The following is a 15,059-nucleotide window of genomic DNA, read 5'->3' as shown; positions in this document are numbered from 1 at the left end:
TTGAAGAGATAGGACTGTGCTGTTGACCAATGAGAGGCCGAGAAACGAACGCAGGCTGCTGACGTAGGCTGCCGTGCGCTTACTATGGGCAACCACAAAAGTGAGATATTTCTTCTTTTAATGGGGCTACAAAGTGATCTAAAACGCAGACAAAAAAGTTACCGGCACTACAAAACCACTGCCACCATCCATACGCTGGCTGATGGACGAGATTGTTGCCTAGCAACGGAGACCACGTGAATTTGTCCAATAGGAGCTCGAGTCGCGCCAGCAGTGTGTGACGTAGACTGCTGTTATAACCGCAGAGTTCGTGCGGTCGCTGTGGGCCAACCGCAGCGAAGGCGCGGCCGTTGGGCGCGCCCCGCGCCGCTGTCACACGTGCGCCAAACAAGCTGAGCAATGTCCCTTTTGATTGTCGCTTAGCAGTGGAGACCATGGTCACGACGTACTTTTGGCGTACTTTTGTCTGCAGCCCCATCCGTTAGCTGCGTAGGTTTCATGAAAGTAATCTTGGGTTTCATGGCTCGACGCTAGTGACCTCTATATTGAACTTCATCAACGCGCTAGCGACATCTGGCAGGAGCCAAAAGGACTTGGCATTATGCAGTGAATCATTCAAACTTTGCAAATCATTGGCAACTTTGCCGAGAACATAGGCGGCGGAATGGGGAGGGCACCGGCCGGGGCACCGTGCCCCCTTTGATTTTGACATTTTTACATAAGCCCTATGGGCGTTGCATGGAAAGAATTTAGAATGGGACAAAAGGTCGGCAGTGCCCCCCCCCCTTCATTGAAGGTGTTCCGCCGCTACTGCCCGAGAACGCCGATGTTCCTTTCGCACCGGGCGTCGGTTCATCACAGGTGTTGGTAGGGCTCGAATGGCACAGTCAAATAGCACAGCCATTCTCCCTTAATAAGCACTACCCCCTAGCCCTCGCCACCGAGAAGAGGGGGTTCGGGTGTCGGCCTCGACGTTTTTTAAAGATAATTGCTCGGAAGGCGCTGGTATAGAGATGAAAGCTGGCGCACCTGAACATTAAAGACGGATCTTCACACCGACCACATTATTAGGTCAGGTCAGGTTACTGACTTGGGACGTCGTAAGTGAACTTCTGCACGGCCCAAAAATGTCGCAATTTAGTCCGAAATGGCGAGGGGCGGGGAGGGCAGAGTCCATCTACCCTCCCCCTAAACGGCATCTGATGAAGAAAACCGATAGGTTCGGCGAGAATTAAAAATGCCCTAATTATTGCCGAGTCTAGGCAGTACCATGCCCACGATCACGACACCCATCTGTTCATATGCCCATCGGTGAATAGCGCGTGTCAGCCTGTGTCCGGCTGTTATTGCCTGCGGTTACAGGTGCGTCATCAACGTAACAAAGAGGTACGACGCTTGTGATATCTATCCTGAAGCACCATGAAATGTGACATCCGTAAAATATACAGTAGAATAGTTAGTCATTGCCCATGTAGAACACATTTATGGTGAGTGGTGACATTTATTTCCAGATAACAAATTTAACGAGAAGGATAAGGCCACTGGCCAGTAGCCTTATCCACATGGCCACATGCGAACAAAACAACGTCACACAACGAATCAATGCCAAAAAAATTAAAGGCATTTGGCCACACTGCAGCGCTCGTCTGCGACGAGCGCCAGGCCTCCTGCTGGCAGGCAAGCGAGACGGGTTCCGAAACTCAGGGACCACAGCCCGGGTCGTCGAAACCATCAGGCAGGGCGAGGGAGGATGGAAGATGAGCGAGCATATCGGCGCGATAGGCTTCAGTCAATTGCTGAGTGGGACCGAGGGCGTCCGTCCGTTGAAGACAGGTGGTCGACGGACTGCAAACAGCGTGCGGCGGTCTTCTCAAGGCTGTCCGATGGGCCGCTGGCCCTAAGCAGCGATAAATCACCTGCCAAGAAAACAAGGGATCAGAAAATTGACTCCCTCCTTTAAAGTCCAAAATGCTTTTTGCTCAAGCACCTCAGGGTCAGAGCCTCAGAGGAAGCAGTAATAGAGGCCTTCAGCAACCTCACCAAGCTATTCAGAGTGATAACAGGATGATGCCTCAGGTCTGAAGACTTTACCGGACAGCTGGCGGAAGGCATTTTCCAGCAAATGGACAAAGACCTGCAGTAAATGTTCTCATGAGCATGTGCCATATTTTTGTTTGGATTGATGAGAACTGATCATTCCATATGCAAACCAGTCCGTGCAAGGTTCTGAACAACTTTTTATAATTTCATCATTAAAAATCAACTTGAATATTAAAAATTGTGGCACATAAGTAGGCTTTCAAGCTTCACGGTCCGGGATACACATCACCAACAATCACCACATGTACGAGTGCTATGAATTCAGTGCCTTCTTGGGAATATTTTCCTATATTTAAGATAAAAAATTACATGGATAGGTATGCCAAGATAAAACACAAGGCAATAACAATAATTTGAAGGAAGAAACAGCAAAAGTATCACCACACAGTACCTACTTATAATAAATAACTGTGAACATAAATTGGGAAATAAAATGACAATATTGAGTGGCCAAGTATTTTAATCCTTACAAAATTCAGGGGACAGCAAATCTAATGAAGCAAAATATTGCATTTTAGCACACATATTCTGACACAATCAAACACTAAATTGAAATGCTCTTCTATGAAGTAGGTACTCCAAAACAAAAACAAAAACGCAGGTAAAATCGTTTACAAATAGAAAATGAACGTTCTATGCCTGCCACCTATGGCTGAACAAATAAACAGCATATAAAATTAAATACCTAACACAAAAAATAAATTTTCAAAACCGAATATAATCACAACATACTGATACCTATGTGAAACAATAAACACACAAAACAGTGCGGAGAGCATTTGTTTATGTGCGCCACCGATGTCAGTACAGCATCATATATGTCTCTTTCACGTAGCACGTAGCTTGCAGTGATGACGTCATGTCCCGTGACGTAAATCGACCGCCGACGTCATAAGTCTGCTGATAAATAAACGGGGTGCGAACAGAGCTCAGAGCTCTGTTCGCCCGCTGCTGTTAAAACAGCTTCCCCAACAGCCCACTAGGTGGCTACTGTGTTGAAGAGATAGGACTGTGCTGTTGACCAATGAGAGGCCGAGAAACGCACGCAGGCTGCTGACGTAGGCTGCCGTGCGCTTACTATGGGCAACCACAAAAGTGAGATAGTTCTTCTTTTAATGGGGCTACAAAGTGATCTAAAACGCAGACAAAAAAGTTACCGGCACTACAAAACCACTGCCACCATCCATACGCTGGCTGATGGACGAGATTGTTGCCTAGCAACGGAGACCACGTGAATTTGTCCAATAGGAGCTCGAGTCGCGCCAGCAGTGTGTGACGTAGGCTGCTGTTATAACCGCAGAGTTCGTGCGGTCGCTGTGGGCCAACCGCAGCGAAGGCGCGGCTATATACTGCCTTGGGCGCGGCCGTTGGGCGCGCCCCGCGCCGCTGTCACACGTGCGCCAAACAAGCTGAGCAATGTCCCTTTTGATTGTCGCTTAGCAGTGGAGACCACGGTCACGACGTACTTTTGGCGTACTTTTGTCTGCAGCCCCATCCGTTAGCTGCGTAGGTTTCATGAAAGTAATCTTGGGTTTCATGGCTCGACGCTAGTGACCTCTATATTGAACTTCATCAACGCGCTAGCGACATCTCGCAGGAGCCAAAAGGACTTGGCATTATGCAGTGAATCATTCAAACTTTGCAAATCATTGGCAACTTTGCCGAGAACATAGGCGGCGGAATGGGGAGGGCACCGGGCACCGTGCCCCCTTTGATTTTGACATTTTTACATAAGCCCTATGGGCAATATTACTAAGTGCTCGAGCGAGGAACATATTGAATATAATTAGATAAATAAAAGAAGTTGACCTTTTCCTCGACATCAAAAATGTAAAAAGCCGAATAATATATTAAAAAAAACGGTGAGCTTTCGGCCACTGGCCTTTATCAAACCAACGTGATAACAATGTTAAAAGACGTTTTTTTAAAATATATTATTCGGCTTTTTACATTTTTGATGTCGAGGAAAAGGTCAACTTCTTTTATTTATCTAATTATAAGCCCTCTGGGCGTTGCATGGAAAGAATTTAGAATGGGACAAAAGGTCGGCAGTGCCCCCCCCCCCTTCATTGAAGGTGTTCCGCCGCTACTGGCCGAGAACGCCGATGTTCCTTTCGCACCGGGCGTCGGTTCATCACAGGTGTTGGTAGGGCTCGAATGGCACAGTCAAATAGCACAGCCATTCTCCCTTAATAAGCACTACCCCCTAGCCCTCGCCACCGAGAAGAGGGGGTTCGGGTGTCGGCCTCGACGTTTTTTAAAGATAATTGCTCGGAAGGCGCTGGTATAGAGATGAAAGCTGGCGCACTTGAACATTAAAGACGGATCTTCACACCGACCACATTATTAGGTCAGGTCAGGTTACTGACTTGGGACGTCGTAAGTGAACCTCTGTACGGCCCTAAAATGTCGCAATTTAGTCCGAAATGGCGAGGGGCGGGGAGGGCAGAGTCCATCTACCCTCCCCCTAAACGGCATCTGATGAAGAAAACCGATAGGTTCGGCGAGAATTAAAAATGCCCTAATTATTGCCGAGTCTGGGCAGTACCATGCCCACGATCACGACACCCATCTGTTCATATGCCCATCGGTGAATAGCGCGTGTCAGCCTGTGTCCGGCTGTTATTGCCTGCGGTTACAGGTGCGTCATCAACGTAACAAAGAAGTACGACGCTTGTGATATCTATCCTGAAGCACCATGAAATGTGACATCCGTAAAATGTACAGTAGAATAGTTAGTCATTGCCCATGTAGAACACATTTATGGTGAGTGCCGAGTGGTGACATTTATTTCCAGATAAGAAGGATAAGGCTATGGCCACTGGCCAGTAGCCTTATCCACATGGCCACATGCGAACAAAACAACGTCACACAACGAATCAATGCCAAAAGGCTGTATACAAATTTCTACAAATAAATCACGCCTGACATGTCATCAATTGTTATATAACGAGCTGTGCGATGTGCAGTATCAGTGCCAGCAGTGTGGCCAGTGAAGCATCAGGTTCACTGGCCACACTGCAGCGCTCGTCTGCGACGAGCGCCAGGCCTCCTGCTGGCAGGCCAGCGAGACGGGTTCCGAACCTCAGGGACCACAGCCCGGGTCGTCGAAACCATCAGGCAGGGCGATGATGGAAGATGAGCGAGCATATCGGCGCGATAGGCTTCAGTCAATTGCTGAGTGGGACCGAGGGCGTCCGTCCATTGAAGACAGGAGGTCGACGGACTGCAAACAGCGTGCGGCCGTCTTCTCAAGGCTGTCCGATGGGCCGCTGGCCCTAAGCAGCGATAAATCACCTGCCAAGAAAACAAGGGATCAGAAAATTCACTCCCTCCTTCAAAGTCCAAAATGCTTATTGCTCAAGCACCTCAGGGTCAGAGCTTCAGAGGAAGCAGTAATAGAGGCCTTCAGCAACCTCACCAAGCTATTCAGAGTGATAACAGGATGATGCCTCAGGTCTGAAGACTTTACCGGACAGCTGGCGGAAGGCATTTTCCAGCAAATGGTCAAAGACCTGCAGTAAATGTTCTCATGAGCATGTGCCATATTTTTGTTTGGATTGATGAGAACTGTTTATTTATCATTCCATATGTAAACCAGTCCGTGCAAGGTTCTGAACAACTTTCATAATTTCATCATTAAAAATCAGCTTGAATATTAAAAATTGTGGCATATAAGTGGGCTTTCAAGCTTCACGGTACGGGATACACACCACCAACAATCACCACATGTACGAGTGCTATGAATTCAGTGCCTTCTTGGGAATATTTTCCTATATTTAAGATAAAAAATCACTGTTTACAAATCCTTACAAACTTCAGGAGACAGCGAATCTAATGAAGCAAAATATTGCATTTTGGCACACATATTCTGACACAATCAAACACTAAATTGAAATTGAAATGCTCTTCTATGAAGTAGGTACTCCAAAACAAAAACAAAAACGTAGGTAAAATCGTTTACAAATAGAAAATAAACGTTCTATGCCTGTCACCTATGGCTGAACAAATGAACAGCATATAAAATCAAATAACACAAAAAATAAATTTTCAAAATCGACTATAATCACAACATAGGTACCTATGTGAAACAATATACACACAAAACAGCGCGGGAGAGCATTTGTTGATGTGCGCCACCAATGTCAGTACAGCATCATATATGTCTCTTTCATGTAGCACGTAGCTTGCAGTGATGACGTCATGTCCCGTGACGTAAATCGACCGCCGACGTCATAGGTCTGCTGATAAATAAACGGGGTGCGAACAGAGCTCTGAGCTCTGTTCGCCCGCTGCGGTCAAAACAGCTTCCCCAACAGCCCGCTAGGTGGCTACTGTGTTGAAGAGATAGGACTGTGCTGTTGACCAATGAGAGGCCGAGAAACGCACGCAGGCTGCTGACGTAGGATGCCGTGCGCTTACTATGGGCAACCACAAAAGTGAGATATTTCTTCTTTTAGTGGGGCTACAAAGTGATCTAAAACGCAGACAAAAAAGTTACCGGCACTACAAAACCACTGCCACCATCCATACGCTGGCTGATGGACGAGATTGTTGCCTAGCAACGGAGACCACGTGAATTTGTCCAATAGGAGCTCGAGTCGCGCCAGCAGTGTGTGACGTAGGCTGCTGTTATAACCGCAGAGTTCGTGCGGTCGCTGTGGGCCAACCGCAGCGAAGGCGCGGCCGTTGGGCGCGCCCCGCGCCGCTGTCACACGTGCGCCAAACAAGCTGAGCAATGTCCCTTTTGATTGTTGCTTAGCAGCGGAGACCACGGTCACGACGTACTTTTGGCGTACTTTTGTCTGCAGCCCCATCCGTTAGCTGCGTAGGTTTCATGAAAGTAATCTTGGGTTTCATGGCTCGACGCTAGTGACCTCTATATTGAACTTCATCAACGCGCTAGCGACATCTCGCAGGAGCCAAAAGGACTTGGCATTATGCAGTGAATCATTCAAACTTTGCAAATCATTGGCAACTTTGCCGAGAACATAGGCGGCGGAATGGGGAGGGCACCGGGGCACCGTGCCCCCTTTGATTTTGACATTTTTACATAAGCCCTCCTATGGGCGTTGCATGGAAAGAATCTAAATTCTTTTAAATGGGACTAAATTGTACAAAAGGTCGGCAGTGCCCCCCCCCCTTCATTGAAGGTGTTCCGCCGCTACTGGCCGAGAACGCCGATGTTCCTTTCGCACCGGGCGTCGGTTCATCACAGGTGTTGGTAGGGCTCGAACGGCACAGTCAAATAGCACAGCCATTCTCCCTTAATAAGCACTACCCCCTAGCCCTCGCCACCGAGAAGAGGGGGTTCGGGTGTCGGCCTCGACGTTTTTTAAAGATAATTGCTCGGAAGGCGCTGGTATAGAGATGAAAGCTGGCGCACTTGAACATTAAAGACGGATCTTCACACCGACCACATTATTAGGTCAGGTCAGGTTACTGACTTGGGACGTCGTAAGTGAACTTCTGCACGGCCCTAAAATGTCGCAATTTAGTCCGAAATGGCGAGGGGCGGGGAGGGCAGAGTCCATCTACCCTCCCCCTAAACGGCATCTGATGAAGAAAACCGATAGGTTCGGCGAGAATTAAAAATGCCCTAATTATTGCCGAGTCTAGGCAGTACCATGCCCACGATCACGACACCCATCTGTTCATATGCCCATCGGTGAATAGCGCGTGTCAGCCTGTGTCCGGCTGTTATTGCCTGCGGTTACAGGTGCGTCATCAACGTAACAAAGAGGTACGACGCTTGTGATATCTATCCTGAAGCACCATGAAATGTGACATCCGTAAAATATACAGTAGAATAGTTAGTCATTGCCCATGTAGAACACATTTATGGTGAGTGGTGACATTTATTTCCAGATAACAAATTTAACGAGAAGGATAAGGCCACTGGCCAGTAGCCTTATCCACATGGCCACATGCGAACAAAACAACGTCACACAACGAATCAATGCCAAAAAATTAAAGGCATTTGGCCACACTGCAGCGCTCGTCTGCGACGAGCGCCAGGCCTCCTGCTGGCAGGCCAGCGAGACGGGTTCCGAAACTCAGGGACCACAGCCCGGGTCGTCGAAACCATCAGGCAGGGCGAGGGAGGATGGAAGATGAGCGAGCATATCGGCGCGATAGGCTTCAGTCAATTGCTGAGTGGGACCGAGGGCGTCCGTCCGTTGAAGACAGGTGGTCGACGGACTGCAAACAGCGTGCGGCGGTCTTCTCAAGGCTGTCCGATGGGCCGCTGGCCCCAAGCAGCGATAAATCACCTGCCAAGAAAACAAGGGATCAGAAAATTGACTCCCTCCTTTAAAGTCCAAAATGCTTTTTGCTCAAGCACCTCAGGGTCAGAGCCTCAGAGGAAGCAGTAATAGAGGCCTTCAGCAACCTCACCAAGCTATTCAGAGTGATAACAGGATGATGCCTCAGGTCTGAAGACTTTACCGGACAGCTGGCGGAAGGCATTTTCCAGCAAATGGACAAAGACCTGCAGTAAATGTTCTCATGAGCATGTGCCATATTTTTGTTTGGATTGATGAGAACTGATCATTCCATATGCAAACCAGTCCGTGCAAGGTTCTGAACAACTTTTTATAATTTCATCATTAAAAATCAACTTGAATATTAAAAATTGTGGCACATAAGTAAGTAGGCTTTCAAGCTTCATGGTCCGAGATACACATCACCAACAATCACCACATGTACGAGTGCTATGAATTCAGTGCCTTCTTGGGAATATTTTCCTATATTTAAGATAAAAAATTACATGGATACTGGATAGGTATGCCAAGATAAAACACAAGGCAATAACAATAATTTGAAGGAAGAAACAGCAAAAGTATCACCACACAGTACCTACTTATAATAAATAACTGTAAACATAAATTGGGAAATAAAATGACAATATTGAGTGGCCAAGTATTTTAATCCTTACAAACTTCAGGGGACAGCAAATCTAATGAAGCAAAATATTGCATTTTAGCACACATGTTCTGACACAATCAAACACTAATTGAAATGCTCTTCTATGAAGTAGGTACTCCAAAACAAAAACAAAAACGCAGGTAAAATCTTTTACAAATAGAAAATGAACGTTCTATGCCTGCCACCTATGGCTGAACAAATAAACAGCATATAAAATTAAATACCTAACACAAAAAAATAAATTTTCAAAACCGAATATAATCAAAACATACTTATGTGAAACAATAAACACACAAAACAGTGCGGAGAGCATTTGCTTATGTGCGCCACCAATGTCAGTACAGCATCATATATGTCTCTTTCACGTAGCACGTAGCTTGCAGTGATGACGTCATGTCCCGTGACGTAAATCGACCGCCGACGTCATAAGTCTGCTGATAAATAAACGGGGTGCGAACAGAGCTCAGGGCCCTGTTTCACCGGTGATAGCAGCAAGCTGCTATCACGTTTCGCGAGCTGACGTCATGTCATGACGCCATACTGTTGACGTGATGGGCAGTTCCGGCGCACGATTGCCGCGACCTTGGCCGCGGCATTAAGTGACGTATGAGCCTTTAAAAGTAAGAGTTTATGCAGTCAGTATAGTATATTTATTTTCAATAAATATTTTTTAATATGATGTATTTAAAAAAAGTTGGTTTTAAGGAAAATTTGGACGTAAACTTCGAACATTTGGTTGATGACGTAAAACAATATTGCGGCAATCGTGCGCCAGAATTATCCCTTACGTCAGCAGTATGACGTCATCACATTACGTCAGCTCGCGCAATTTGATAGTGGCGTGCTGCTATCACCGGTGAAACAGGGCCCTGGTGTGAGCGCTGTTCGGCAGCCGGCTATTTTGTGTGCAGGGTATGACGTATTTCGCGAGCCGACGTCACAGGCGGTGACGTCGGCTCGCGCGCGAGCCGAGCGCCAACGACAAACTAACGGGAACCCTCGGACACCCTCGGGGCATAAACCGCGGAGTAGCATATTGAGCGAGTCTTATAAGGAAAATTCATATATTTTCGTTTCTCAAATGATAATCACGGTGTCTCTTACCTTTTTACATATCATTTAGGCTTTCCTAACACTTCAGTTGCCAAATATCTGCAATTTATTCCAGCGAAGGTATTTTCAATAAATATCAATGGCATAGACCGAAATCTTTTGAATAAAAACTTCAACTAACAGAAATAAAAATAACTTAATTTATTGCAACCATTTCCTCCAAATAAACAACATAAAAACTCACTTTTACACACATCATTCATAATAAAGCATACTAACACGCCGCTTTTGACAATTGCGGCGTCGAGTGGCGCGCTGCTAGCGCTCTTTTTCGATCGCAGAGGCCCTGCACGCGCGCGAGCACACTACGTCACGTCCGGGGGGCACAGGTATATGAAAAATCGCAGTGACGTAACACTTTTCTCGCTTCTCATTGGTCAATAGCCCGTTGCCGGGGTAACGTGCACGTATGTGAGCGCGGGCAAGAGTACTAGCCGGCCGCCGATCAGGGCTCGGATTGATTCGAATCTGGATTTCGAGCAGCAAGTGTCAACAAAGCGTTTGCCAGTTGGGGTATTATAAGAAGAACATTTGAAAAACTCAAGCCCAAGATGTTCAATCTACTCTTCAAAACATATGTGAGATCTCATGTTGAGTACTGCCCACAGGTCTGGTCACCACACAAGAAAGGACTGGTCAAGAAGATAGAGAGGGTCCAACGCGTTGCAACCAGACATGTCCCCGGCATGGCAGGAAAGACATATGAAGAGAGATTGAAGGATCTTGGCCTGACCACGCTGGAAGCTAGAAGACAGAGGGGTGACATGTTACAAGTTCATAAAGTTCTGCACGGGCTCCAGTCAATTGACCTCAGTGAACTTTTCACCGTTAAACCGAATCGTCAGAGAGGGTCAGCTTTTAAACTGTATAAACGCCGATTTGCAACTTCTAAACGAGGACACTCCTTCTCACAACGGGTAATCAACAAGTGGAACAAGCTAACTGAACAAGTTCACACGGCAAAAACCACGATCCAGTTCAAAAGGGAGTTCGACAAGCTGATGGCAACCACGAGGAATCACGAGACATGAAGTGCAAAGTAACAAAAGTAACAGATAGACGAGATATGGGCGTCCTATGGGCCACCTGTGGCCTCCTTAGCCCATTACCATCCTTATTCCTTATTCCTATTGTACACAGGGGTGGATCCAAGGGGGGGGGTCACATGGGTCATGGCCCCCCCCTTGAGGCCCGGGGGCCCAAAGACCTGCCAGGGGCACCACCGGCCTATCAGGGGTATCACAGTCCTGACAGGGGCACCACAGGACCGCCAGGGGCACCACAGGCCTAGCAGGGACACCACGGGCCTGGTGCCCCTGGGCCCTGACAGGACTGTAACGCCCTTGACAAGCCTGAAGTGTCCCCGGCAGGCACGTGGTGCCCCTGACAGGCCTGAGGCGCCCCTGCAAGGCCGGTGGTGCCCCTGGCAGGCCTGTGGTGTCCATGGCAGGCCTGTGGTGCCCTTGCTAGGCCTCTGGTGCCCCTGACAGGCTTGTAATGCCCCTGGAAGGACTGTGGTGCCCCATGGGCCCAGACAAGCCTGGGGTGCCCCTGACAGGCCAGTGGTGCCCTTGCTAGGCCTGTGGTGCCCCTGGCAGGCCTCTGGTGCCCCTGACAGGCTTGCGGTGCCCTTGGAAGGACTGTGGTGTCCCTGGGCCCTGACAAGCCTAAGGTGCCCCTGACAGGCCCGTGGTGCCCTTGTTAGGCCTGTGGTGTCCCTGGCAGGCCTCTGGTGCCCTTGCTAGGCCGCTGGTGCCCCTGGCAGGCCTCTGGTGCCCTTGCTAAGCCGCTGGTACCACTGCGCCCGGAGAGGACTGGTGTCCCTGAAAAGTCTGAAGTGCCCCTCGGCAGGCCCGTGGTGCCCCTGACAGGCCCAAGGTGCCCCTGCGAGGCCGGTGGTGCCTCTGGCAGACCTCTGGTGCCCCTGGCAGGTCTGTGGTGCCCCTGGCAGGTCTGTGGCGCCCCTGGCAGACCTGTGTTGACTGGTGCCCCTGCTAGGTCGCTGGTGCCCCTCACAGACCTGTGGTGCCCCTGGGCCTTGACAAGCCTGAGATGCCTGGCTATGACAGGCTCGTGGTGCCCCTGATAGACCAGTGGTGCCCTTGCTAGGGTAGTGCCCCTGGCAGGCCTCTGGTGCCCCTGCTACCCCTGCGCCCGGAGAGGACTATGGTGCCCCTGAAAAGCCTGAAGTGCCTCTCGACAGGCCCGTGGTGCCCCTGGGCCCTGACAGGCCCAAGTTACCCCTGCGAGGTCGGTGGTGCTCCTGGCAGGCCTCTGGTGCCCCTGGCAGGTCTGTGGTGCCCCTGGCAGGCCTGTGTTGACTGGTGCCCCTGCTAGGCCGCTGGTGCCCCTCACAGGCCTGCGGTGCCCCTGGAAGGACTGTGGTGCCCCTGCCCCTAGGGGTGCTCATGGGCCCAACAGGCCCGTTGTGCCCCTGACAGGCCTGTCGTGTATACTTGCTAGACCTGTGGTGCCCCTGCTTCATGGCAGGCCTGTGGTGCCCCTGGCGGGCCTGTGGCGCCCCTACAAGGCCGTAGGTGCCCCTGACAGGTTTGTGGTGTCCCTGGAAGGACTTTGGTGCCCCTGACAAGTCTGAATTGTCAAGGACAGACCCTTTAGACGCCAGGGTCAAGTTCGTCGGACTGACAACGATTTGCTTACCTGATAACGTTCCTGGTAAGTACTCACTACTCAGCGTCCACAACATATATACACATAGCACATTCATATATACTTGCTTACAATTGGTAAATGTGGTTGTGGCTAAGAGTTTTTTTTTATATAAATTTAGTCCGAACCTTTTGATAGGAAGGATTCACAAGGACAGAGCCACCGCTAAGCGAAGCTTGTTGCGGTGACCCTGCCCTCTACCCTCCGATCGCGCAATTCCGGTTCTATGGCAGAATTTAGAGTCCAAAGTTTAACGTGCGCACATAGCCGCGCACGGCCGGTCCCCTCACTGACTTCGCCTGGCTACGGCCTGCCACCAACCGCAACCATACCTGTCAGGAGGCCCATAAATGTCAAGCGCCCGTCGCGCTTCGAACCCGGACTGTTATAACCGGGAACGCGTGCTCTCACCACGCGGAGTCCAACGCTCTACCAACTGAGCTACGGGACCGGCAAATATAGAGTTAAGATACTGACTAAAAATAATAAAAAAACAAAAATAAAAAACTGAAAATGGGGGCACCACCAAAATGAAGTGGACGAAATCCGTTGAGTTTTTAATTTTGGGTATAGGTAGGGGCACCATTTCGATTCATGACCCTCCCCTTGGAGTTTTCCTGGATCCGCCCCTGATTGTACATACCTAACATACCTATTTTACCATACCTACATACCTATTTTATGTACCTAAAACATAAATTTTGGATTCCATGACGGTTTTTCGTCCAGCAGATTTTCGTCGGACAATTTTTCGTCCGAAGATTTTCGTCCGACTTTTTTTCGTCTCGCATTTTTTCGTCTGTATATTTTTTCAGGGGTAGCCAGTAACAGTTGGTAGCATTAGGCCAAATGGGCGCTCAAAAACTACTACCCCATAGGGTTTCCATGTTAAATCGACCTTTTTCAAGCGAGCCTCACACGTAAGCTAAAAGATAAAGTGCCAATATTATTGTGAGGAAATGTATCCTCAAGCTTCCTCTACAACCTTTTTATCTAGCATTTTTCGATGCGGAGGCCATAACAGGTCCAAAAAGCATTGGGCGCTGCCAGGGCTGTCTCATCCCTATCTCCGTAACGTGTCGTGTGCGACCAATGACGTCACGGCATTGCGGCGTTCTGATTGGGCGGCAGCTCTGAATCGCCCGACTGGTGGTCCCCGCTCGACAAGCGCACGTGCGCCGACTAGACATTTGTAGTGGCATTGACGGCAGAAAAAGTGAGGTAATGCAGAGCTCTGAATATACTTGAATAGAGTCTAAGCCGTTAGTAATACGTAAAAACGTCAGATAGGTTTCTTGTTCGTCTTGATTTGAGCTTTTATGTGATATAACTTTCACCTTAGTGTCGAGGTTGGCAGCTATGTGGGAGAGCCCTAAAGTTGGGTCATTTTCCATAGGATTGCATTACAGCCGTCCGACCCTTCGTACCAGTGACGTCACGGAAATCGCTGCTTCGGCCTAATGAGCATACCTTCTATATAGGGCCTTGGGGCGCTGCCCGAGGTACCAAAAGCCCCTCCATGAGAGCCAAAGTTCCTGCGCATGCGCACATTGCATCAACCCTGTACTGGCGTACATTAGTGATACTGCTCACGGACTCGGTCAGCCAATCAGCGTCCCCGATTGCATTAATAGATGTCGCTAGCATCACGTAAATCCTGCTTGCGAACACATTTTAAGAATGAAACAGCTGCGCCATTTCCGCCTTCCATTGATTCCTTCCATCTTAGTATCAACTATACGCCTTTCAACTAACTTTAGACTAAGTTTTAAACTATGGTCAGTATGTTATTTCTGGTACATATAATATAAAAATTACTGCTTTATGAATTTGGCTTTACTCGTCAGAATAGAATGCCTACTCTATTTTTCCACATTCAAAAAATATATCACCTACCATGTATCTTATCCAGGTAAAATGGGCGCTTTCCGCGTCGTTGGTGTACCCGTTGTTTTATATACCCTGCATTGTTTCGTCTGTGCATTTTTCGTCTGTTCATTTTTTCGTCTGTACATTTTTTCGTCCGGACATTTTTTCGTTCGTATATTTTTTCGTCTGTGCGTTTTTTCGTCCGGACATTTTTACGTCTACAATTTTAACGTAACGTAACGTAACCTAACCTAACCTAACCTAACCTAACCTAACCTAACCTTACCTAACCTTACCTACTGATGTTTGCCTACCGGGGGATAAGGAAAAAGTTACTTGCATGAATAGATTGCAAGCAATGGTAATTCAAATATTTTTAG

The 15,059-nt window shown here is 48.5% G+C and overlaps 1 protein-coding gene across 1 annotated transcript in view; it reads right to left on the bottom strand.

Annotated features, from left to right (window-relative positions):
• LOC122387618 (heparan-alpha-glucosaminide N-acetyltransferase-like) overlaps positions 1–13,514 on the bottom strand; it is a 126,769-nt gene extending 113,255 nt beyond the window's left edge. The window contains exon 1 of the mRNA XM_043377978.1: positions 13,485–13,514. The gene's annotated coding sequence lies outside the window, so the exon portion shown is untranslated. The remainder of the gene's footprint in view (positions 1–13,484) is intronic.
• Positions 13,515–15,059: the final 1,545 nt, after the last annotated feature.

The sequence above is a fragment of the Amphibalanus amphitrite genome, unplaced genomic scaffold (genome assembly GCF_019059575.1).
Source record: "Amphibalanus amphitrite isolate SeventyFive unplaced genomic scaffold, NRLGWU_Aamphi_draft 000292F_arrow, whole genome shotgun sequence".
NCBI classification, from domain to species: Eukaryota; Metazoa; Arthropoda; class Thecostraca; order Balanomorpha; family Balanidae; genus Amphibalanus; species Amphibalanus amphitrite.
The sequence above is the reverse complement of the archived record's forward strand: the minus strand, read 5'-3'. Positions and strand labels throughout refer to the sequence as shown.